The sequence below is a fragment of the Corapipo altera genome, unplaced genomic scaffold (assembly GCF_003945725.1).
Source record: "Corapipo altera isolate COAL_440 unplaced genomic scaffold, ASM394572v1 22b, whole genome shotgun sequence".
Taxonomy (NCBI): domain Eukaryota; kingdom Metazoa; phylum Chordata; class Aves; order Passeriformes; family Pipridae; genus Corapipo; species Corapipo altera.
The window spans coordinates 18,177,790-18,202,486 of record NW_020884876.1 but is presented as its reverse complement, the minus strand read 5'-3'; the positions used below and the strand labels follow the sequence as shown (position 1 = coordinate 18,202,486).

The window sequence follows — 24,697 nt, the reverse complement described above, 5'->3', positions numbered from 1 at the left end:
ACATTTTCACTTAAAAACACATTTTAAAGTAAAGATTTGGTTTTTTTTAAAATTCAGATTTGTGCTAAAGGAGCTGTGGTTCTGTACAAGAAATGTCACAGGCGATCCTGGGGGCAGCATTCGAGTGTGTAGGAGGAAAGCAAACATTGGTGCATGTGTCTGCAAAACCATGTATGTGCTCAGTAACTTTTTGGTTGCTAATGTAGACTTCATAATTTGAAAATCTTAAAAACATATTAAATGTACTTGACACTTTGCCTTCTTAATTTTCACCTAAGGAGCTACCTCAAGAAAATCATGTTAAACCTAGTGATACCAAATGAATATTAGGAGAAGTGATGAGACTAACAACAGGTGCATATGATCTTTAGTATTTGAGGAAGAATACTCAGAAGTCTGATGGCTGAAGGATTTCTTTACTTCAGTTTTAAGGATGCATGATCCTGCTGTGTAAAACTCCTCTGACACAGTGCTCCGACTTTCAGGACCTTTTCCATAAGCTAGTTATTACAGGACTGGCAATATCAAAACACACTTTAGAAGCTTTATAATTTCTCCCCATTAACTTTGTGAGTAGTATTTGGGACAGTACAAGCCTGGACAGCGCAGGCACATATTTACAAATTACTATCTTGCAGCAAGTGCAGTGGCACTTGGTATATTCTAGGCAGTGGAAATTTTCATAAAACAGCTAATATGTATGGAATTGGAAATTCAGGAGCAAAAGGATTAAATCACTCGGTGCTGCTCTTTTGTTAGAGCTCACTTTTTTTTATTATTCTTACCTGTATTAACATTTTTTTATTCTTGCCTGTCTTTTTATATTTTACGAGCTACCTTTTTTTGCTGGTTTTTCAGAACTGGTTTCTTTTCTCTTTTTCTTATTCTGGTTCTAGTCACTGTATTAAGTCAATTTCAGATTTCATTCTTTTGTTGTCTTATTATCATATTTAGTTATTCAAAACTGAGAGTGTGCCACTTTGTTCTGATTTTATTCAAAGAATCTGCTCATAGACTTATTCCATGGAAAGGTCTACAGAACAAAAGGAATGTCAGGCTCATTATAGGACAATATGCTTTGCAAGGAATTAATTCTTTGTGATTAATGCAAGTGTGAGGTGAAGGGATAATGACAAATGTTCATGTCTAACGTCAGAATGTTTCTGCCAAGATGTGGGAGCTATTAAAAATGACTTTAGGAAGTTTTAGAAAGAGGGAAAAAGACACGTATATTTGGGGAGGGAAGGAAGGAAGCAGGGAGAAATCAACATTTTATTTTGTAGGAAATCAAAGCTTAATGTGCTTAATATGTCAAATTCAGGTGATAATACATTTTCATCTACAGTCAGTCTTGACTTAATCAATTTGTGGTTGTTCTTTCTCCATCAGTGCTCAGCTGACCCAATGCATTTGGCTTCACAAAGATTACTGGAATACCTTTTTCCGGTGTAACATCGTAGGAAATGCTCTGCTTCTGCTGCAGAGAGAGGCAGGAGTCAGTTGTTTTGTCAGCTGTCTGTAAGCCAGTTCATTCCTATCTCACCACAATAAATTTGTTATTCCTTACCAGAAAAGTTAAATGGAAATTAAGAATCAATGAAAGAAGAAAAAAATTATCTGACAGTAGTCTGCACTATTGCTGGGAAGTATAAGAGAAAACAAAAGGAATGGATGAATTGCAGGGGGGTGAGGAGCAGGGGAGTAGAAAGGGGGAAAAAAGATCTGACAGACAGTACGAACAAAACTACAGGAAACTCCTTGAGAGTGCAGTTTCCATTTGTTTGAGTGCTCCCAGAGAAGAAAATAGGACTGCCTGCATGTGTGTAGTCCACACAAAAAATACTGTGAAAAAGAGGTTCATTGTTTGGCATTTTTTTAAATTTTTTTTTCTCAGAAAGAATAACCTGAAAAAGACTGAATTATACTTTTTCTCCATATGAATTTTGAGCCAGGTTTCCATTATTTAGCCATGATTTCTCTGACTACATAAGTTGAGGTTAATGAAGTCACTGTAACTCAGTATTTATTTCCATTTACTAAAATTAAACAACACAGTTTAATGGGGCAGGGTGTGGGGGGAGAATTTTTATGATGAATTAGAAAGCCAACTTCAATCAGTTCTTTGCAGTATGATGAGCCTATTCAAAATTTCCAGAATTCAGTAATAGCTGCTGATTCTGCTGATGATAATACCTTTGCTCTGTAAGTAGCGCATTTATTTTAACTCTGTGTGAACCGTGCTAAGAGGTTTCAAACTAAAATGATTTGGGACTGAACACTGAAAAGAAGAAACCCTACCTTGTTTACAGCACAGTCAGTAAGCATTTGCCATTGTATGTAAGTAGAATAAAAGAGAAATATTTACCTATGCAAACCAACATTTGCAAAACTGAGGTCAAACTAATTTTATTTGCAAATTTTATTCTTGCTTTCTCAGTGATGATAATTCAGTGCTGTGTTCCATTTTCTTTTGATGCAAAAGGATTTCTGGAATAATGTCCCTCTAACTGCTCATGATTGTTTCCCACAAAATCAACGGTGGATCCAGATGTTTGCAAAACAGTGTCTAAATAGAAGCTTCATGAATTCGCTCAAGAATATCTTCATGAGCAATTATTTCTATAGAAAATTCAGAGAGTATGAGTATAGAAAGTTGGATCTTAGCATATATTTTACTCTCATAGCATCCAAATGTAAAAAAATTACTGGAATACACTGTACTTGACACAGTGCAAACAGAATCTTCTTAACAAAATGCAAAGAAGCAATTTTTATAATTATGTAATTGTGAAACCTTACCTAATGTAGAAGATCAGAGATCGAAATATTGAATAAGAACTACTTTTATGCACAAGATTAACATCTGATCTTATTTTCAATATTGCTAAGACAGTAGATAATTTGAACATCTCAAACGTGATTGCCAACTTGTGCACAGGTTTTTTTGTTCTTACATCATTTTAACAGCTGAATTAAGCTGATATTCAGAAACTATGGAGAAAGGGTGGCATTACAGCAGTGGACTGCAATACATAAATCAAAACCTTTTCTAAACTCAGCCATTTAGAAATACATACTTTCTTCTGCATAATAACTGGCTTACAGTATCAGTGAAAGGCTGATAAATAGGAGGGAAATCAGTTTGGAATGGCTACATTTTCTCAGCACAAGTTTTCCACCACGGTAATACAACTGTTTCTTTCCTAGCTATAAGAAATTAATTTAATAGATGAATAATCTCATTATATATCAAGTTGCTTATCTATCAAGAAATACCAAAACTTTTGCTTGACTTGAATTCCTGTGCTGACAGAAATCAATTCACTAATCTGATTATAAAATGTGAAAAAGGCTAAAACTCGTTGCAGCATATGTGCAGTTTGTGATGCCTGTTCCCCACTCTCCTAATTCCCTGAGTTCCCTTTCAAAGCACTCTGCAGCTGCTTTCCTGCAGCCAGCCAGCCTGCCTGCCTAGGCTTCCTTTAATGGAAATCAAGGCACAGTGGGAAGGAATGCATTTGCAGAGTTCATCCACGACAAAGTAAGGGTGTTGTCAGAGAACACACCTGCAGCAGGGAGCTGAAAATTTATTCCAGATCACACATTATAGGCATAGCCAATGTTTAGTACAACACAGGACAAAGATTTCATAACAACTCACAACAGGACAGGAAGGATGCCATAACAATTTAAATTAGAGGAGGATGCAAAGAGTTTTGAACTACCCAAGCTGGAATTTGTATTTCAAGTTGAGAGTTTCCTCAATATGAAATATGAATAAATGAAATAAATTTAACCTCTGGCCAAGTATCACTGCTTCCTTGTCTAAAAATAGGTATTAATCGTTGATCAGTAAAAACAAGCATTACACCATCTTTCAACTGTTGAAATATTGGGCAAGAGAGCATATGGCAGGAAGATGTTTCCTTCCAACTGGCAGGAAGATGTTTCCACAGGAAGTCTGACTGTCTGTATCTTCCAAAAAAGATGAAAGCCGAGAATATTATTTATCTGTCACTGTTGTTAGAACTTTTCTAACATTTCTGTGACTCTCCATGGTAATTCACCATGAGATCTTCACAAAATTGTATTTCTCTACAAGATGCAGACATACTGTCAGAGCACACATAGTAAATCTAGTCTGCCCTCCAGGAAACAGCAGTTTAACAAGAAAACTTGCATAAGCAATAAAAATCCTTTTGATCCTTTGAAAGGTTGTGTTCCAGGACAGCTTGCTTGGAGGTGTAAAAGGCGTATGAAAGAATAGGGAACCTGTGCTTTTTATTCATTCATTGAAAGAAAAACCTTCTTTAAGACAGACTTGAAACTCTGCACAAAACTTTCTTTGATAAAGTAGTCATTACTCCTGATAAATACTCAGATCTGACTGACCATGGCTGAATAATAGTGAGAATAGGACATTTGAAAAGGAGTCTTTGAGTGGAAAAGAGTGAAGGTAAAACATTTAATATTAGTACCCTTTTGAAATGTGATATATTTCCAAACAGCATAAGACACGTTCCTGAGAAAGGTATTTATGAGCCTTAAGGATAAGTGATTTCTAACTGAGATGATTTAATGTTGTCCAGAAAGGGAAAAATTGAGGTACATGTGGATAAATCACTGAAACCTCCTCAGAATTTGAGGTAATTTAATAGGAAGTCCATTAGATGCCTTTAAACACATCAGTGATAGTATATTTTCCAGTGTTTTCAACATCCTATAGCAAGAACAAGTGAATCAATAAAAGAATACTAACCACTTGGCAGAGGTATCCAAAACCCACAGTTAATCTCAGTTCAGACAAAAGTAACTCTTCAGTTGGCATCACACTTTTGGCGCTTAGATTGATCTTAGAAGGCTCTTAAAAAGATGCAATGTATGAAACAATTTATTTGTAGCTTTTCAAATTTTCATTCGCATCCAGGAACTACTGTCATTTCTTGTTCTGTAAAACCCAACTTCATGGATCAGATGACTGCCACCTTTCTGTGTTATGTGCCCCTCCTCTGCACTGGAATGGAAAGGTAATGTGTTTCTCATGCAAGACTTCAACAAATGTCATTGCACCACAATACTGAAAATGTGAAACTATGGAGTGGAGTAGAAACTACAATTACAAACAAGAAACATGATGCAAAAAAAAAAAAAAAAAGAAAGGTTCAAAGCCAAGCATTATAGTTAAGGCAAAAATTAAGTTTTCCCGTGCCTTGAAAATAGATGCACAGCATAGCCACATCACTCCTGGGTTCAATAACCCACCAGTTAGAGGCGAACTGAGCCAGGGAATCCATGAGGGCTCTGGTTGACCAGATTAAATTCGGAAGCAAAAACCTACGTGAACACAAGCACTACAGCCAAATGGACTAACTGGAGTGCTGCACAGTTCAGAAATGCTTTTTCTAGTGTCAGTGATAAATGTAAATAGTATCATTTAGGCTACAATAAACATTATACAGCCTGCATTAGGAACAGCACAACCAGTAGACAGAGGGAGGCAATGCTTCCCTTTTACTCAGCACTGGTGAAGCACGTCTGAAGTTCTGGGCCCAAGTCTGGACTCCTTAGTAAAAGAGGAAGACATGGACTTACTGCAGCGAGTACAGCAAAGGGCTGCTAAAATGATTAAGGGACAGCAGCATCTGACATATGAAGAGAAGTGGACACAGCTGTTCAGCCCAAAGAAGAGGATGCTTCCAAAGGTCTTATGTACATGTAAAAATACCTGATGGGAGAGAAAAGATTAGCAAGCTGGACTCTTCTCGGTAGTATCCTGTGAAAAGACAGGATATATATTTCACAAACTGAAACACAGGAAATTACATTTAAGCACAGGAAAAAAAGAATTTTTTTTTTCTGTGAGGGTTGTCAAACACTGCACCATGATGTTTAGAGATATTGTGGAGTCTTCACCCTTCAAGATCCTGGAAACCTGACTGGACATCATTCTGAAAAATGTGCTTTGACCCTGCTTTGAGCAGCAGGGTTGGACTAGCTCAAGTCCAGAGATGCTTTTCAACCTCAGTCTTTCTGTCATTCTGTTATCTCCCAGCATCTCCAGTCCCACAGTGCTGATGTCTGAAGCCTTCTAGGCTGAGCAATCAACTACTCAGCACCACAGCTCTGGGCTGCAGGTTTCTATATTTTCAGAAATTTCAGTTGTCATGGAGGAGATGATAAATTTGAGAGGTTCTTCTTTGAAGACATCTGATTTGAGAACTTGAGTTAAATACAGCAGGTGCCAGTAAATGACAGTTTAGGAGTGTTAATTATGCTCTGATTTATGATGCCTTTATATTTGATTATACATATATCTTATCATCATTACATATAATATAAACTTTCCTTCCTATTTGTCAAAAAGAGAGCCTTATTTTAAAGAAGAAACTGAAGAAAATATGACCATTTTTAAGTGTGATATAAGTGTTTCTTGATGAAAACATGGTATCTTTTTTGGTATTTGTAGGATCTTATGGAAGAAATTTATTTAATTTTGTTTAGAGAACTAACTTTTCAATGGCTAACTAAAATGAATACTGTCTTATATTAATACTTCAATTAATATAACTTTAAATACTATTTTCTTCTTCCAAATACTCACTGTAAAGATCTTATTCATAAGCAGTTTTTATTGGGTGCAAGTTTGCAAGTGATTACTAGAACACACATAACAATTGATGTGATAAGAGATTAACAGTGGCTTTCCAAGAACTCTGGGAGACCTTTGGGTGCTGATAATCCAGTTCCTCATCAAATGTTGAAATTCACGGTTCTTGTCCAGTATTCATTTGTCACACTGGGCACAGCAGGTTTACACTGCAGTGATCACCATATCTAAATTTGCACAGCATATCCTGGAATAGGCATTCTCTTTGCAACAGAAGCTCCTACTCCTTTTGGTACATAAACTTGATAATGGAATTCATTTATATCAGTTGCTCAGAAGCTGTTTCTAACTTTTTTTTTTTTTCCCTACAGAAATGTCTGGTTTCCTGAGGCAAGAAAAGTGAGAATGAAAAGCAAGAGTTAGGGTAGTGTGCAGATGAGGGCAAACATTAGGAAAACCACACCTTGCCTTGAGACCAATCTTTGTTTTGCACCAATACATTATCTATTAATACAGTAATTTTATGAGCTACATAATGTCCTGAACTTTTTATCACTCATCAAGCTCAATATTGCCTGTCAATAACTTCAGAAATGGCAACAAAATAGGCTCTTGCAGATTATTTTCAGCTAACTAACCAGTGGTTGAAGGAATTAATCAGTTCTTTAGCTGACAGATTTCTTTTAACACAGCAGGGAGGGAAGCATGGTGTGAAATAGATATATCTTTCAGTTCTGACAGTCAAGGAGGCAACAAAACATTCACACCTTGAATTTGATACCCTCTCTTCTCTAAAGCTAGTCTGTTCAAAACCACTTGGAAATGTGCTACTTTTGTTTTGGTTGATTTTGACTCTCACTTCTGCACAAGCCTGTTAAGGCACAAGAGTGAGTGAGCCACAAGGAATGATACCCCTTCTTCTCTTCCTGTGTAGGTATGGTGCTTCTCCCTCAGTTTTCAACAGCTGTTCTTCCTGGTGAAATATTCTGTTTGCTTCCATGTGTCTTGATAAGGCAGCTCAGTCCCTGTTAATTGTCCAAGTCTAACAAAATTATTTCTGATCCTTGGTTTCCAAAAACCATCCACTGTTTTCACAGTAAAAATACCATAAATTGCTTTGGCAATGATTGTGGAGTTATCATTCTGCTTCAGTGGTGTCATGTAAGAGTTAAGACTCTGATTTCAGACCTGGGCAACTCTATAAAAAAATGTTTCATGAATTCGTATTCTAGATTGAACTTGGCTACCTGACATGCCAAAGTTGCTTAAATGATTCTCGTTTTCTGTGCTTATGTGGAAAGGCGTTGATTCTCCTCTGTCACTGTTTAGCCATTGGTTTTAACAGTTGCACCCCAAGGCTACAGTAAAAATATATGTATTCCGTGAGATTGCACGGAATATCATTGGCAACAAGTAAATCCAAGCCGCGGCAGAGAGAGCGCAAATAAAACAAATATGGCAGCACACGGTCCTCAGACTGAAGAGTATGTGGAGTGGAAAAGACATCAGTAACCACAGCGCCTTGCCACCCTGGTGACACTGGTTCCTACTCGTGCGGAAGCCGCTGACTAAAGCTCCCGACTCTGCGCAAAATGACATTTCTCGACATCTAAACCCGCGCGGTGCCGCACGACGGCGGGGCACTCCCGGGACACCCCGGGGCTGTCGGTGCCGTGACCGCAGCCCCGGGGAGCCCCGCACCTCCGGGCAGCGCTGCGGCGGCGCTCGGCGGGGCGGGCGCGGCTCCCCCGGCCCTGCCCAACCCGGCCCGGGGCCATCGCACCGCCCCCCGGCCGCCGCCCCCGCCCCGCCGCCGCCCTGATTGGGCCCGCGGGGAGGCCCCTCCCGCCGGGCCCCTCCGCCGCCGCGCCCGCTCCCCAAATACACCTTGGCGGCGCCGGGGAGCGGCAGCGGCGCCTGCCCAGAGCCCCTCGGTGGGGTTTGCGTGGCCGCGGCACCCCCGCGACATGGTGAGTGAGTGAGGGACAGAGTGAGGGAGCCTCGCCCGGGGCGCGGAGAGCGGCGGAGCGGGGCGGCGGGGACCCTGGACAGCGCTGGGACGGGGCACCCCCGTGCCCGCGGGGCTCTCGGGGCCGGGTGTGGGTCTGGATCTGAATCTGGGTCTGGGTCTGAATCTGGGTCTGGGTCTGGATCTGGGTCTGGGTCTGGGTCTAGGTCTCTCCCCCGGCCGTGGTCGGGTCTGAGCCCCGGGATCGGGCGGGGGCTGGCGGGAAGCCCCTCTCCCCTCCGCATCCCGAGCCCCGCTTGCACCGTGCCCCGAGCCAAATATGGTTGTAGGCGAAATCTGCGTGGATTAGGGGCTGGAAGCGCCCGAGGAGCTCGGTGAAGGCTTCGGCCACGAGGGGTACCCCGACGGCCTTTGTGCTTTGTGAGGCTTTCTAAGAATTCGCGAACTACTGATGCCCGTCAAGCTAATTGAACCCATTCGGGCTGGTGTTACTGCCTTAAGCTTAGGTAAGGTTTCTTGTCTGGTTTTCAGAGTAATTCATATGATTTGAGCTCACGAATTAGACACAAACCTGGTATTTCATCACATACCTGATGTTCTAACAATAACTTCATTTTTGCATTTGCTATTCCAATTTTTTTTCCCTAGGAAGAATAAATGAACCCCCAAACTGTGTTGCATTCATTATGATTAACAGTTTTTCACTCAAGTCTCTTAGCTCCCCTATTATTTCTATTTTTCAAAATTTGAGGCTCGTAATTCTTTTTCTGAGTGAGTAGGGTTGTTTCTGTGGCTAAAGTTCAGCAACCATTACTAGCCTAGGCCTAGTAGTCCCTTTATAAAATCATCACTATCTCTAATCATTAGGCACTTGAAAAGTTTTTCTCTTATGTGTAAAGGAGTGCTTTTATACATCTTACGTCCTCTCTCAAGCTTGATCTAATGCTGCTTCTAAAATGGCTCTGTTTTCAGAGCTGGCCACTTATTCTGTGGATGTAGTAAGATGGCTTTCTAAATTTGAAGGATGAATTAACAAGGAAAAGTCCTAAGCAAGGATGCAGTGTATCTGTAATGCTGTATTTGGGCTACTCACTTTCACTAGACTACAGGTTACACTGTGCTGCATGTGGGTTGGCCTAAAAAGAAATGGTAAGACATTTGCTAGTTGGAATACTAGTAGGAAAAAGGAAATTTTATTCACTCAGATTTTCCATTATGAAGTCTCGGAATACAGAGCTACAGAAAAATGTAACAGAGGAATTTTTCATAACAAGTGTAAGAGTTTAATTATATTTCTATGAATAGAACGAAGTGTTATACTTATTTGGAAATGGTCTAATCTTAGGGTTTTTTCTAAGACAAAACTCCCAATGGTGCCACTCCCTTTTCTTATAGTTAGAATTAAGATGATTTGTTTCCAAACTACAGAAAGTAGTCGCAAGGAATCATACACTTTAAATCATATAAATGGGTCTACTGCTTTTCTAGGGTCAGGAACAAAAGGTGGTGACAGCCTGTGCTGGGAAGAGATTCCAGTAACAGACTATTTTACACAATTAATCAGAGAAAATAAGCAAGTTAAACGACTGGAGAATGTGTGTGAATGTGTTATAAATGTTCTCTTAATTGTAGAGAAGTTTCTTGCTTGGACTGTGTTGCTCTGGGGTGCTACATATGGCCATACATTCTGCAGCTCTGATGACTGTTCTCTTTGCTTTGCCAGTAGCAGGAACCTTAAATGAGGAGTACTGTAGCCGTGATACAAAAACTTTATGCTCCCCATTCGCAAAAGAGAAATGCATTTGCTGAAATCATGCTGCTCTAAAGCAGGGAGGAAAAGTATGGAGAGAGAAAGAAGGGAAGCACATAGAGATGTCTTGATTGCATTTTTTTTTCCTGTGGAATTATGTAGCGTGCAGCTATTTTGAGTTATGACAGTGCAAGACCATGAGGCGAACATCAGAGGAGAAGGTAAGGAAGATAGTTCTACACTGGGGTTTTTTTACCCTTTTTTGACATCAATAAAATGTCTTACCATCCCTTCTCCCACTTGTTCGCTTGCTGAGTACTCACTTAAATTATTCAAGTTTTTAATGAACCATTAAAAATGAGAAGTCAGTATCCATAAAAGTAAGGACTAAAGTCATATATATTTCTCTTGTACTGATTAATGCTTTCTTTAACAAATTTGTCTTTAGCCTTCTATGACACTGTTTCAAAACAGATCCCACAGTGAAATCAAAGCATAAGTAAGAGTCGATAGTAAAATCTAATATGCCAAATATCAGTAACAGTCAAAACCTCATTTTGTCATGCAGTAAAAGATAAAGTATCACAGCTACTATGCATATGAATGCCATCTGTTTGAAATTCTCCAAAGAAAATACCGAGACTCAAAATAAGAAATCCAAAAAGCCAAGGTAGAGTTTTTAGCAAATACAGTTGTTTTCCTTTTAACCAAAATGAGTTGTTCAACAAAAGATGTTATAAATTGTATCTTACTTAAAAAAACCCAGAAACTCAAAATCAAGCACCTCAGTTAACTAAGGAAGCAGATGCAACATTCTAAATTATCCACAAGGAAATATGTATTGGAAGGTATTGGCTGTATTCTGTATCTACTTTGTAGACAAGCAAGAAGTTTCATTTTTTTTTTCATAAAACTTATTTAAGAAAAGTTCAGTATAGGTAAAAAGAAATACTCTAAAATATTTATTGGAAATTACAGGACATGCTTTAAGGAATTTTATTGTAATGTTTAGAAATCATTACGTCTCAGTTTGCACATTTTATTAGCATATGAAATTTGAGCCATTGGAGAGCTGCCATTAGGGTTTCTTTGTTGGAATTCCTTGCACATTTTTTACTATTTACTTTCTGAAGATCTTTACTGTCTATGTGTTTATTAAAATTTACTGCATTTATGTAGATGTTTAGCATTGCAATTGAAATTTTTAGCATTTGAAATTTAAATTAGGCCAAATCTCACATTTGGCATTACTTTGAGTATTCTTTTTAGCATGTTTTCAGCATCTGGGATATGGTTGTAATATATGTGATGTATATTCAGCACGTCTCGCATGAATAGTTGTACGACGAGTAGCGATTCAAGTTTATCACGAAACAGCTGGGGTTTTTTTACGTCAGTTCAGGGCATAGGTCTTTTTTCAAGACAGCATTACTGCTCAGGGCAGAATGTTAGTATCTATTTAATATTAAAATTACAATAGGATTTAAGCACATGCTTCAATTGACTAGGGCTTCTAGCTATGGCATAAACCACAAATACACTTTTTGTAATAAAGGCAGCAAAATTTGCTAGAAACAGCAAATTTTTATAAGGTTTTTGCTTATAAATTCACCTGCTATATTACAATTGAAAAGACCATATAAATGTCTCTAATGAAGCCCTTTGTAACATAGTTATTGATTGCTGCTCCTTTAGTAATATGCTGTTCTTCCACTTTTTTGGTTGTCCTACTCAGGTGATACCAGTCCTAGGTCAATGCTAGTGTTTCCATGTCATTTTGGCTCCTTGTTTATAGCTTGTATCTTACCACACAGGATAATTACTTATTTTTGGAGATGTGGAGTCTGGAGCAAGCTGACATCAACTCCCTTTTCATAGGAATGCAGGTTTCTCTGCTCTCAGTTGTTCTGCTGCTTCATGACCTAAGTCAGAGCAAATATGTTCTCTAGGGATTAATTTTACGTCACCACAGAGAGTCCTCATCACGTCCTGTTCATTGATTCAGAACCCAAGCACATATATGAGCTTTAGGGCTTCCACAGTCTTAAAGCAAATCTCACCCTCTCAGAGCACAGTATTTTGGGATATTCACTTCCACTTATTTTTCACTCATATTTCCTAATACACAGTAGTTTTGTTAAGTGGAATCATGCCCTTGCTAAGAGTATTACTGCTTTCAGATTTAATTGTGATGTATTTTAACTGACATTCTCATTTGGTTCAAATGCCCACTTCCACAGTTCAGACCCTCACTGCTGCTTGAACTTGGCAGTATTGTGGTAGCCATTATTCTTGATTTTACTGCTCTGACTCTTTAAATTAGTTCCTTTGTATTACTTAAAGTCAATTTGTGAATTGATTTTCTTCTTGCATATTCACACTAGAAGCAGCTGTTCCAAGAGAATGGTGCCCTGCTAGTAGAAGTACTCAAACGAGCCCCCTTCTCGTGCAAGTCAGCAGCAGTAGGCTAATTTCTTACAGGCAGAACACTAAGCCTAGATGACAACCAAGCTGTGACCTTATGTGTTATTTCTGGGAGGGTATTTCTTTCATGAGACCCCCTGTCTGTACCTCCTATGCATATATATCTGCCTGAATGTGAACAGAATGCTGTGCTGTCCCTGCTTGAGTGACAAGACTGCTTTTTCTCTGCCCTAAGGAAAGGGGAAAAATGCCTGGAGACTTGCACAGAGCTGTCTAAAACCTTCCCTTGGGACAGTTTGGCTATGCCTTGCACTTTACGCATGGCTATGCCCATTGATTGTTTCAGCTAAGTCCATATAGAAAATAGGTCAGCCATGCAGTGGCTCAGGAAGAGAGCTTTAATTGTGTGGTTGCAATCTAGAAACAGGATGGTGTGCATCATCCTGGAGGAGACTGGAACCACTTCCAAAAATGTTATCAAGCATTGTGGAATCTAGCCCTTAGAAAGCTATTTGTGTTAGAGAGTCGCAGGGAATATCCCATGCAAGTTATCCAATTGCTTCAGTGTGAATAAAGTAAAAATTTCTTGCTAGAAGGCAATATGCTGAAATTCTTTGATCATTTTCCCCTCCACAAATGGCAATTGAAAGAAACATAAATTTATGAAGTGAATCTTTTCTTTAGCCTCATTCTGAGGTATTCAGAACAAAAATTGTTTCATGCTTTTGGGGAAAATATATTTTGTTAGGATCCTCTTGGTGTAATTCTAGAATGTTATTGATTCCAGAGAGTGCAGTAACACTTAGGTTTCTGTGATGCCACATACAGTAGTTGCTGCTAAACTCTCTACCTTTAATGAATAATAGCACAGATATTTTTGAAACCCCAGAAAAAGGTTTCTCTAAAATATATTGTTGTGTAGTGAGGACTGCCTTTCTAATGCTGACCAAGGTAAACGTGTGTTTAATTTCGTTTTAACCTTGCATTTCACTTGGCACTTGATACAGATGGAGACTGACAAAAGTTTTTCAGGGAAAGCCAATTTCCCTCCTCGGCAAATACAGAAACGCTTCACGCATGAAAGAGCACTAGTAAAAGCCAGAATACAACAGAGGAACACCTCAGCAAGATTTCTAGTTTGTTACTTGGAAAAATTAGGATTTTGCATTAGCTCATAATTATTTCTGTTTTGAAAACACAAGACAATATACTCAGGTGGTGTCTTCTGGTTAATAGGGAGGGGCGTCTGCTTACATTAATAGCTGTGTCCCTCCCTAGCCCTGACTGCAGGCACCCTGGAGCCTAAAATACCCATTGCAGTTCCTGTTTTAAATAGAACTGCTAAAAATGGCAAAATTTCCATGTCTTTGGAGAAAGCATGCATCCATCTGACTTTAAATTTAATTTTTTTTTTCTTTTTGCCAAAATTGTCTTCATAGTTGTCTCTTTGCACTGGCAAGCTGAGAACGCAAAACCACTTGCCTTTATGATGAGAAAAATATTTGGTGGACTGATAAACTGTTGAAATTTTGGTGAAAATAGAGCCATTAGTCCACAGAAATCACAAGGCATATCTAGAGGTAGGATTTTAGAATTTCTACATGAGAGGAATGGTATGAAGGGAAGAATAGTCTTGTGGCTTAAGTAACTTGGCAAGGCTTTTGGTCAATGGGGAGCTGATTTTTTTTCTCAAAAACTTCAGGAAATCTTGACAGAAAGAATTACAATTAGATGGAATTAAATGCTTATTTTGATGCAGTTAAAGGTTCCCAAACAGGTTGCATGATATTAATAAAACCAGCCAAGGGGAAATACCTTTCCTTTGAACAATTATGAACCTTCAGAAATGAGAGAGTGACATTAAACCTGCTGTGTGTTAGCCATGAAGATTTAGGGTGAGGACACCTTCCTTGTTCTGCTTTTATATATAGCATCTGCACCCTTTTATGAATTCTATCTGTAAAATCTATTTGAATTTTACTTGTGTGCAAGTGTTTTGATCCCATCTTTAGTCTTGAAATCTGGCTGCAAATTTTTATAAGGCTTGACCTGATTTTTGTAAATCACTCAGATCTACTAACTGGGCAAAAAACTTGTGCAGTCTCATAACTTGTGTTATGAGGTCTGGATGCACTTCTTAGCTCAGCTGCAGTCCTTCTTTTGTGATCTTCAGATGCCTTATTTCCCCACCTATAAAAGAGACATCATTATGTCTCCTTTCATATCTCGCTTTTTCTGTCTTAACCAGTCAGAGGGCAAACCCTTCAGGTCAGACATCATCTTTTGATGTATATTCCTGTATGGCCCTGATCTTAATTTGAGCCTTCTGGGTTAAAATAAACAAGTAACAGACCTAACAACAGCAACAGAGAAAGAGCAGAATGCAAGATAACAGCGGGACAATTTCTCTGCTAAGCAACCTACCCAGGGATGAACTCACCAGATAAAAGGTTAAATACCAGTATTTGAGTGTAATCCTCTGTAGGGATTTTCACTTGTTGACCAAGTATTGATCCCACTGACTGAATGGTGACTTTCGTGAATGTTAAAAGGTAACGAATTATTTCCTTCTGCAGACAAAAACATTTGGTTGTGTTGTGTCAATGAAACAGCACAGAGGAGGCCAGTCTTCCGATGGCGAGTTAGTCATGACGTGCAAAACATTTTAATAGGCTCACAACATTTGTAGTATGACACTGAAAATCTGCAGCTGATCTGAAAACTAGTATCAACTTGGATCAGCTCCACACTTACTCTGCATGTCACATGCTCCAGATCTGTGGGAGATACAGCACGATAGCAATAATCTGTGGAAAAAGTAATTGACCAGAACAGTAGTAAATTTTAGAACCCACAGACGCAAGGCCAGTCAAAGTTCAAAGTGTGCAGCTGTACCATGCATGAGATAGAGGTGGGCATCATGACAGAGACTATTCTCTTAGAGAGGTGCACTAGCAAATACCAGTAAAAAGTGTTTTTAACAGTTGCTTCATATAGGAAATATCATTTCATTATATTTTCCTTCAAGTTTCTCTTTGAAAATTATTTGCAGTTCTAAGTACTACTAAGTTCTAAGCAAAAATGGGTTTAAACGATAAATAGAGGGGAATTAAAAGGTAAAGGTATCTTTTCAAATAGGCTTTGAAGCGATGAAGAACAAGGAATACTGATGGAATATAGAATTGCGATTTACCCATAGCAAAAGCTAAAACAGAACATCTATCCCTGCCCATATTGTGGGCAGAATATTAGCACTAAATTGGAATAGGTTAAAAATAAGATAAGAAACTGCGATGAGAGTAGTAGTGGCAGAAATGCATCTAATGGGGATGATGTATTTAAAAAAATAGTTAGACTTTATTGCCACTGCTGTAATTTACTGTATTATAAATGGCTGATCTATCTAATGCTGGAATAAATATGCCAAAAAAGGCAGTTATATGTTTTATATAAAAAAAAATGCACTGTTTTCTTTCCCAACTGTTACACTACAATAATGGAAAAAACTAATAATCTTTAGTAAAATATTAATAAATGCATTCAGATCCTTAACGCTAAACGTAGGTTTGGTACTCTGTCTTTTAGCAAAGACGCTGCATTACTTAGGAATGCAATCCTAATGTCAGTTTAATATAGTATGGGCAGTGTGGGATTTAGATGCCCGTTATAAACAGAGTTGAAAACCCAGAGCAAAGGTTTACAACATGACTGTGCTGCAAAGACACTTGTGATACTGTGATAACTTAATTTCTCCATTGTCATAAGATACTTGTAAAGTTAGTGCTTGTGTCTTGTTAGAACTTGCCAGGTGCAAGTACTTAAAACAAATGTTTTGTATTTTCCACAGCACCTAGACTGTAAGCAGAAATGTCAAATATTTCTGACCCCATGTAAAGGAAGACATACACAGTGCAGCAGACATTTTCCTCTGTTTGTTTTTACCTGCTGAGAGTGCACACTTAACAAGATTCATAGTGCTTATGAATGCTCTAGAATGCCAAAATGCTTAAAAATATTGTCTTCATCTTGGCAGGAAATTCTTCATGAAGGAGATACTACCTTTTGTTATCCTTAAACTTAGGTCTCTGGTTTATATCCTCTAGGAACTCATGCATCTCATTCCTTCCCTCTGCCTCAGCTATACATGTGGTTTCTCATCTTTTTCCCCCTAGAAGAAGGGGGAACTTGCTATGTAGATCCTCTTTCTATGCACATAAAAAAGCACAGATGTGGAACCTATTATTTGTTACATGATTTCTTTTTTTAAGGGCCCAGACAACAAAAAATCTTTCCAGTCAAACGAGTATATCTTTTCAGGGTAATATTTAAATAACATTCAAAACCTATTTGAAGTACTCCCTGAGTATAAATGCACCGGTATGCAACATAGAAAGTTGGAGACATCCTGTTATCTGCTCCATTTTTTAAATGAACCTGGTTTCTTAATATAATGAAAAGAACAAGTGTTCAGTGGTGGATTTCCATTTTACAGATTTAGAAAACAGCACATGCAGAGTGGTTGTTCTTTGACTTTGGTGGGAAATAGCACTTGAAGGACCTTTGGTGTGGGACAGCCTCTACACTAAAAGTGAGTGTTATGGTATCTGGGTGGCTGAAGTGTTGAGACAAAGAAGTTTATCAAATACAGTTGACTTTAGTTTGGATTCTCAACAAAGTAAATGACCCCAGATGACCCCATTGCTACTTCTGTTTAGCTGTCATTCCCATTTGGAGCTCTGTCCTCCAGAGCGAGACTCTCAAGTTGTATTCTCTGCTCATATTACCTGAGGACTGAAGCCCAAAGCTTCCCAGCACCAAAGCATAAATTGTCACACCTTGAACTGTGTGCCCTTACAGTTCCTTATGTCTGTGGTGGCACAGTGGGAGGAAGGTCTGGCTTGTGGTTAATGGTGATTGCTGACACTAGTGCACTTCCACGCTGCCTCACTGGAATGCAGGTCAGGGCCTTCAAGGAAGCCAGGTAACTAGTTCTTCCATCCTGGGATCTCAGATACATGTGCAGCACTGACTGGTGTTTTAGAAGGCCTGATGGAGAGAGAAGAGACTTTCCTTATAGACATATTATAAAAGAAAAATGAAATATATTTTAAAAAGAAGATGTAAAACTTTGAAATCGTAAATCAGGAGCAATGGACATCTGACCTTTAAGTTACAAATTGACACCACTTAAAACAAAATTCTAGAAAATAATATAGGAAATGTCCATGTTTGGGAAGTCTTTACTTCTTTATTAACACAATGAAATAAAACAAGATATGTCATTCCCAGCCTCCTAAGAGATGCTAGTGAGGCAAACCAATGAAACTAGAAATTGGATCTTGACAGCCAAATCACGGTGATAAACATGTATCCTTTCTTAAAGAGTAATATATAATCAACAGAGTTGGTTGAAACCCAAAAACCACAGCCACAAAAAAATTCCCCTAAAATCTAACATAATACTGGAAAGCTCCTTGAAATTATCATTTAAGCATGTTCTATAGGCTATAATAACGATTACAAAAAAATTATTTGCATAAGCACCTACCAATCTTTAGTGGATTTGTAGTAGAGGAAAAGAAATTTATCAGTAAGGGACTGCCCATTACAAATAGTTTTGTTCTATTGCCCACAATTTCCTTATTTCTTATGTATTTTTTAATCCTCATGACTTTCTATAGGCTTCCTTCTCTACTTTGTTGTTTTTTCATCCTTGCTCCTTTATCCTGTCTGTATCTCCCTTCTCTCCTTTTTATCTCTCACTTAATAAAGAACAACAGATATTGCAAAATAAATTAAAAAAAAAAAAAGAGAAAATCTATGCCGTCTGAGAAATGGAGCAAAGCTTTGATCTTTCAGACTTTGGTAAGGATCCTGTGATAATATCATTGCAATCAATGCAGTTATACAGGTTTTAAGATGAAGAATTGTGGATAACTCTAGGTACCCTGCCTAGAATAACTGCAGAAAGATTACCCCATGGTTCAAACAATGCACAATGTTCAGGTTCAGTAGCACAGAAGCACGTTAGTTCAAATCACAAGCATATTTTTTGGTAGGAGTTTCTAATATGATTCCAGTCTTTTGAAAAAACCAAGTCCTCTGGCAAAATCATCTAACTTATTTTATGGAAAAATTATCTGTATTTACCCAATGAGAGAAAGACCCAAGGGCCTTGTGCAAAAAGTGAATTTGTGAGAAGAGTAGCAGAGGAACGCTTATGGTTAAAATACATTTACTTTATCTCAATATTTAAACCCTGAATTTGTACCTCAGATTAGAGGCTAGTGATTGGTATATCTGATCAGTTTCTTTATTAACCTATTCTTGGATTTCCCTTTCTCCATATCTCTTAATCCGTTTAATTTCTGTTTATCTGAAACACCTGCCACAGAAATCAGTGAATTTCAGTGGAATTTACATGAATTTCAAGCCAAGGATCTGTTTCTGTGGCAGTCTGTGCCTAGCACTCTGGCACACAAATATCCAGAACTGAAACAGACATTAGAGTTTCAAAGAAGCTGGATGACATTATTTTTATTTTTGTGGGATTTGAGTATTCAACTTTGATATTGTTATGAGAAACTGCAATTCAACAGCTAATCCACTTGAATCAGTATAATGTATGGTTTGAAACATCCTAAATCTTTCTAAATGAATCTGTTATAACTGGGGGAGCAGCACTGACCAAGGTTTCGACTATTTGATATTTTTTAGCTATAAGGATGTATCTTTTCTTTGTTGTTTAGCACTACTGAAGGTTTGGTAAAGTAGCGTTATATGCCATTTGTTTTCCTTTGTGTCATAATCGATACCTCAAAGATCCTCTGATTTTCACTGCATATGTTATTAAAACAAGAAGCTACATTTCAACAATGACTTAAGAAGTTTCTTTATAAAGGATCTCACATTTCTAGATCTGAATAACCTGCTATAGTCTGTCCAATACATTCCTTTTGGTTTTAAATAGATACGTCAAAGCTGAATCTCCCATAAATATTTTCAGCTTACTTTTCCACAGGGCCACATTTTCACCTCGCTCTTTATATAAAACTGCCACCAAGGCTAAGGGAAAGTTATTACAGAATAAGTGGTGATCATGGCAGTTACCTCTGAGTTAATTTTGCACTCCTTCTCCCTCCTGCTGTCATTTGCATGTGCTGACTTTTCCTCTACAAAAGTAATCCGAGAAACACTCTGTGCAATTTGATTCCTTTCAAATGCTTAAAAGAAGAGTAGAATGAATGTAAGGGAAGGATTTGAAAGATCAGTAGCTGAGATAACTTCAGCAATTGCACTGGAGACAATAACAAGCATCACAGATTGAACATTTGACAGGAAGCCAAAATCTGCCTCTTGATTTATTTAATTTTTCGTTTTGTTACACAAGTGGTATACACCAACAGCGGGCTAATGTTAGTTATTAAGTGCGTATTTGTTGTGATTAATTAACAAGATTAATTTCTCTTAATACCACATGCGTAAGCTCAGTATTTCATAAAATCTCTCATCTTTACTTTGCTTCATCATTTTAGTGAAAAAAGAAGCCTGCATTTTTAAAGTCAATATAAATTCACATATTCACCTAGCTTTCTCTGCTTTAAATGCATATCTGCTATATTTTCCAGAAGAGAATTAGTAGGAAACTAAACAATATACTCAAATTGGTATTGTAATGTATTTCTAGAGCATTCAATCTCACAGGATGTGCTGATAACATTTGAAACTGTGCTTTTCAAAGGTAAGATCCACTGCTTTTGTGCACTCAAATCTTTAGGCAACAAACTGTTGCCTAAAAGACCAAGGAGAAAAAAAGACTCCAGGCCAGTTTAGGAAGAGATAAGATAAGGGAGCAGAAGCTTTAATGAGCCTCCAGGCTACAGGAATACAAACCACCACGTGTGTGTTCTGATACAGGTGCTACGATTTTATAATGATGTCCATCCAGTCCCCAGTGATGTCCATCCAATCCCCGTTCCACCACCCTCTGGTTCTGCCCTATCTGCTCTTTGGCACACCCCTTCGGGAATTGAGTCTGGGGGAGTTTGGGACCCCTCTTTCATCATCTTCATCCTCCTCTCATCACATGGAGTCCTTGGAGGCCCTCCAAAATTCTGGGCTTGAAGGTCACTTTTGCCCGTGTTTACATCTTCGGGTGCAGATGTTAAGGTGTTTTCTGCAATTCCACCTTGAAAAGAAGACTAAACAGCTAAGAGAATTTTGAGGGATTGATATGGGACGGGGTTTGGTATGTGCCACCATTAAGCTACTGCCGTTAACTTTTACTGGAAAATACTGGTAAGAGATATAATACAGTGAGACAGTTAAAGAATGCGTGTTAATTATGCTGGTAGAGACCTCAGTGTGAAAATGATATCTGAGTTCTGTGCTGCTGTAGTTACTTCTACTGGAAATATCTTTTTTAGAAGAGCAGATTTTTAAAGAGGTGGGCTATGAATAACTATATCTGCCTGTACCATTGTGTGGAAAATGACAGGCCAATCAGTAAAATAAAAAAGGAAGGTACTAATTTACAGTGCACATGGCTAAATCAGCAATTTCAATTAATTTTAAACCTGTTTTGTAGCAGAAACCATCTGTAGGCATTTAATCAAAAAGGAAGGTGCCTTCTAGTCCTGCTCTGCAAATACCATGGAAGAGAACAACTGGGAAAGTAGCTGATTTCTCTACTTCTTCAGAGCTCCCTTTTTTTTTTTTTTTTTTGCCATGGGATCTACCTAAAGCAGAATCAGTAGCTGCATGATGGCTGTGAAAACACTCCTTTCAGCCATGTATTCTGGTTGAATGCAGATCTTCAATCAATATATTTTTTAGAAAAGTTACGAGGACATGACCTCGCTGCTGCAGGAAAATGAACCATTTTCACTAATTACAAGCTCCTATTATTACCTTCCCATGTATAGTTTTTAACCTTTCTAGAATCTCAAACGACCTCCGTTCTGTGATTGCCATCACATCTGCACACCTAGCAGCAAAAATGCAAAATCAAAAAAGCCAAGGTCATATTTTGGTTCAGAAATAAGAAAACATGCAAATCAGTATTTTAGTGACAGCAGTCACAGACCTGTTAGTTTTAATCCTATTCCTGCTATATCTGGAAACATGCTGTTGACTTCAATGGGAGTTGGCACGAGTGCCGAACTATGAATAAATATGAAAGGTAGTTGTCAGTGATTTTCGGTGTGAAAATCATTTTGTAGACATTGTAAACAGAAGTGACAGGTGGCAAATACCCAGTCAGAAAACTCTGCAATTGAATTCTGCTAATGAAACACTTTACTTTAGTCTTCAGACACTTCTCTAAGATCTACAGAGTTCAGGGAAACTTTCAGTACTTTTATTTATAATACTACTAGTACTTTTATTTATAAAACTTGCTGTTCATTATAATTTAAAGCTGTGAACACAAAGGGAATATTTAACCATATGCACTGTCATTAGACACTACAATCAATGTTCTATATTGCTCTACAATGCTCCAATGTATTTGGGAAAATAATAACAATATTGATGTTTATGCAAACCTAAGTGTCAGTTGTGTAAACAGGTACCCACATCACTGTCAGTTAGATTAGTACGTGCATAAGCGTCCTTGAAGAAGTAGGAGAATTTTTCTGTCATCTCTAAGGATGCTTCACAGTTAATCCAGACCACGATTCTCAAGTGAGAAGTTAGTTCATGCATTAGAAATTTGGAATTTTTAAGCAGTTTATTGTTTAATTTATTACAGAAGATGCATGAATACTAGCTTAAGATTTCACTAATGGTATGAGATAAAAAGTTATCTTTTTGCAGCACTTTCAGGAGCTCAGTTTACTTTTATCACAAAATAATTGCAATTATTTTGTATTTTATTTACTCCTAAAAAGCATTTTTGATCTGTGAAATAAATAAAAATCAGATTTTGCAGACATTTGAAGGTAAAGGTCCAGTTAAATGAGTAAAATTCTATGCATTTTTAAGTTTGAGAAATCGAGCTGTAAGGGTAGGTAGTTGGGAGGAATCAGTAAGCACAACTACTAACCATTACTTCATATTCTAGACCCACAGTGCTTTTCCTTTTGTAGATTCTAATTTAGATGCCGTGTGCTATTGGCAAGACTTTGATCTTTACATTTAACTCCTGCTACCTGTCAAGAACACTGCATGTCCTCAGGACGAGTTTTAATTCTTGGAAAGAAAAAGTTTTGAAGACATAAACTTCTTTTTCTTAGCTTTTCTCTTACAATTTTTGTGGAAGTATTTTACTTTCAGAGACTGAAAATGCAGATTAATCCCATATTTAGAAATATATTCCTTTAAAGTATGAGAGTAATTTCCAGGTTCTTTAGATTGGTTTTGGTTTTGCTTGTTCTCACTGCAGCACTTCCTCTGTTTCAATTACCTTCCTTTTCTTCCTTATCTGGGCACCTGGATCACTCGAAATCTCATCAGTTATGTCAGTTCAGTATCAGGATTTCTCAAAAAAAATCCCAAACCAAACACAATAATTAAATAGTGCGTTGTGGTTACATACAGCAGGTTGTTTCTAGTGTTTATGAAGTATCTTTAGCTCTGCCTCAGGAAAAATGGCCACGAGCAGTCAGTCTCAACAGCTCCCACAACATAAGGAATCCGGGGTTTTCAGGGGTAGTATCTCCATCTGAGGAAGCTGCTTAGCTGATGGTACAAGCCATGCTTTGGACCAAGGGTGAGGGTGCACAGATGTGCCACAGCCAAGGGCTGCTACTTCTGCCTAAGAGTGTGACAGTGGAAGCAGAGGATCAGGTGCTGCGAGGCTCCTGCTGGGCTTGCTATGGAGTGTTTTCGCAGATAGGTTTTGACTCACAGGAAGAGAATATTTTTCCCACGCTGTCTTCTCAGCGTGCCTCCCTGTTATTTGGTTCCAGCATAGGAAAATATTTACCCTACCAAAGTACTTAATGTGATACTTAAAATGGCAAATATGTATTTTATCAGCAACATTTGGGAATCAGTCCTTCCTTTAGCTACCTGCCAAAACATGGGTGTAATAATTAAGGTTCCTCTTGTGCCTTTAATTGAAACCAGAGATGTGGCTGCAATATAGCTTTCACATCTGGAGTCTGGGCTTCTCTCAGGGGTATAGTTGGATCTAAGGATTTGTTCAGACCATTACAGGGAAATGAGTCAGTCACAAAATCAGTATAAGAAATTCAATGATACTTTAAAACTTGGGTTTTGCCCTGTCTTTAAGAACATTGGTTTCAATATTAAGGTACAGTGTTTTGTGTTATTGCACATATGCTAATATTTTAAAGCAGCAGAAATGTGTGTCTCATGATAACCTTAACTGTCAGTTTTCTATTAGGTATGACTCACTACCACTTAAAAATTTGTAAGATTTGCCTACCTCCTTCAGTTACTTACATCTTTTGCTAAGGAGCAATACCCAAACAAAGTAATGCTTTAAAGGTGTGTGCACCAGTCAAGTTAACAATAAAGGAAGCAGCCAAAGAAAGCTTACTTATTTGTGCAGGATTTAATAAGACTATTAAATACTTACTTTGACTTCTTAAAATATTAACCTATATACTGATCTGGATTTGAACAATTTTCTCTGAGTATTTTAGAAGCCTCCTTTAAGTCCTTGGAAACAGACCAATCACTAGGGCTTTGATTCTGTTGCTACACACAGCACTTCAGATTAATAAAACAAAATTATAAGACTTAGATATTTTGCTTGTGTTTGCTGATAGACAGAACAGCTGAAGCTGCAATGACCTGCTACTGATAGAATGCGTGATGGGTCCTAAACAGTCTTGCTCTCTGCAGAGGCACACTGACTGGCAAGGGTCAAAAAGCAGTGATTTCTGAATCCCTGATTCAGAATTTAGAGCTGATTCACAGATTAGAGCTGAATGGGAATAGCAAGCCTCTGCTTTATGTAAAGGAAAGACAAATTAAC

The 24,697-nt window shown here is 38.1% G+C and overlaps 1 protein-coding gene across 1 annotated transcript in view; it reads left to right on the top strand.

The window, feature by feature from the left end:
• Positions 1 to 8,480: 8,480 nt before the first annotated feature.
• GUCY1A1 (guanylate cyclase 1 soluble subunit alpha 1) overlaps positions 8,481 to 24,697 on the top strand; it is a 34,875-nt gene continuing 18,658 nt past the window's right edge. The window contains exon 1 of the mRNA XM_027635992.1: positions 8,481 to 8,577. The gene's annotated coding sequence lies outside the window, so the exon portion shown is untranslated. The remainder of the gene's footprint in view (positions 8,578 to 24,697) is intronic.